The sequence below is a fragment of the Myotis daubentonii genome, chromosome 13 (assembly GCF_963259705.1).
Source record: "Myotis daubentonii chromosome 13, mMyoDau2.1, whole genome shotgun sequence".
NCBI lineage: Eukaryota > Metazoa > Chordata > Mammalia > Chiroptera > Vespertilionidae > Myotis > Myotis daubentonii.
Window position 1 is genome coordinate 1,193,752 of NC_081852.1, and position 1,531 is coordinate 1,195,282.

General features: G+C 49.8%; 1 non-coding gene across 1 annotated transcript; it reads left to right on the forward strand.

The window, feature by feature from the left end:
- Nucleotides 1-731: 731 nt before the first annotated feature.
- Nucleotides 732-934, forward strand: LOC132215025 (small nucleolar RNA SNORA74). The gene has a single exon (XR_009448396.1). It is a non-coding gene; the product is annotated as a small nucleolar RNA SNORA74 (small nucleolar RNA).
- The last annotated feature ends 597 nt before the right edge of the window (nucleotides 935-1,531 follow it).

The window sequence follows — 1,531 nt, forward strand, 5'->3', positions numbered from 1 at the left end:
GGGCTGGGAAGTTGGGGGTGGAGGATGGGAGGTGTGGGGTCTGGGGTGCGTGATGGGGGGGGCGGTGGGGGGTAGGGTTGGGGGTAAGAGTGGGAGGTGGGGGTGAGGGGTAGCGTTGGGGGATGAGAGCTGGCGGGAGGGGAGTTGGGGGTGGCAGATGGGGGCTGTGCATTGGGGATGTGGTGAGGCAGATGGGGGCTGGGGGTGTGGGGTGTGGGGTGGCAGGTGGGGTGGCGTGTGGGGAGTAGGGGGTAAGGTTGGTGGGTGACAGGTAGGGGAGGGAGAAGAGAGCATAGGGGGGATAAATGGTGATAGAAGGAGACTTGACCTGAAGCCAGTGAGCACACAATGCGATATACAAATGATGCATTATAGAATTGCACACCTGACCTATGCAATTTTATTAATGAATGTCACCCAAATAAGGTTGATTAAAAATAAATAAAAGGTGGGTCTTTTGAGGTTGATTAGGTTATGAGGGTGGAGCCCTCATGAATAGGATTAATACCCTTTTCAAAGATATCCCATGCTAGACTTATCAGGAGATGCTTTTATATGTTATATAAATGTCTAACCACTATTTTGTACACTTGAAACTAATATTGAATGTCATCCCTAATTGAAAAATAATTAAAGAAGTAATTTTTAATAAAAATGAAAATGCAAATCAGAGTGATCTTTAAAAAATATAAATCAGATCATTACACTCTGTGTCTAAAAGCCTTAAGTGCTCCAGCAGGGGTCAGCTCTCCAGACAGAATCATGCCTGTGAGGGTGTTACACTGCTGGGAGAGGAATGCCCTGTCTTCTTCCTCCAGTAGCTCCCTTCACTGCTCTGGTGATGTGTGGCACTGGTGCAGGGCAGAACTGTGCTTCCTTGAGAGTGAGCTAAGCATCACTTTGGCTGCTTAGTTATAGTGTGGGAGCAGACACACAGAAAATAAATTTAAGCCTTAAAAGTTCTCACAGCATTTCAACCCTCCAAACGGACCTCTATCCTCCCTTCCCTACACTCCAGCCAGCCTGGCTCACCCAGCCTTGAGGAAAGAAGGCAGGGACAGTGCTGCCCGGGAAGCCAGTGAGCATGCATCTGGTCGGAAGTCTGGAGAGAGCTCCAGTTCTCTTAGGACAGAAATGGAGGGATGAATCTGCTGAAATCAGCCACCCATGAGGGGATTCTACTTTTCACTACGTGATGGCTGGATTGCACCTGCATGATCCCACCATGCTCTCGCTCCCCTGTGGGGATCCACGAGTCATCTACAACAGGAAGCAGCTCTCTGGCCTTTGAGAATCCACAGACCTTCTGCAAAGCCCTTAAGCTCACACGGCTGATCTCAGACTACAGATTCCAGACACCTTCAATCCTGGGAAGCAGCCTCTTTTGACTTTTTCATTCTCCTCCTACAAACAATGCCAGGTCTGCGCCTTCTGTACACTGCTCAAGGATGTGTGAGGACCCAGCGGGTGGCAGCTGGACCTGATATCCCCTGGGACATTGGCTGAGTGGCCTCAGACCCAACACTGACAC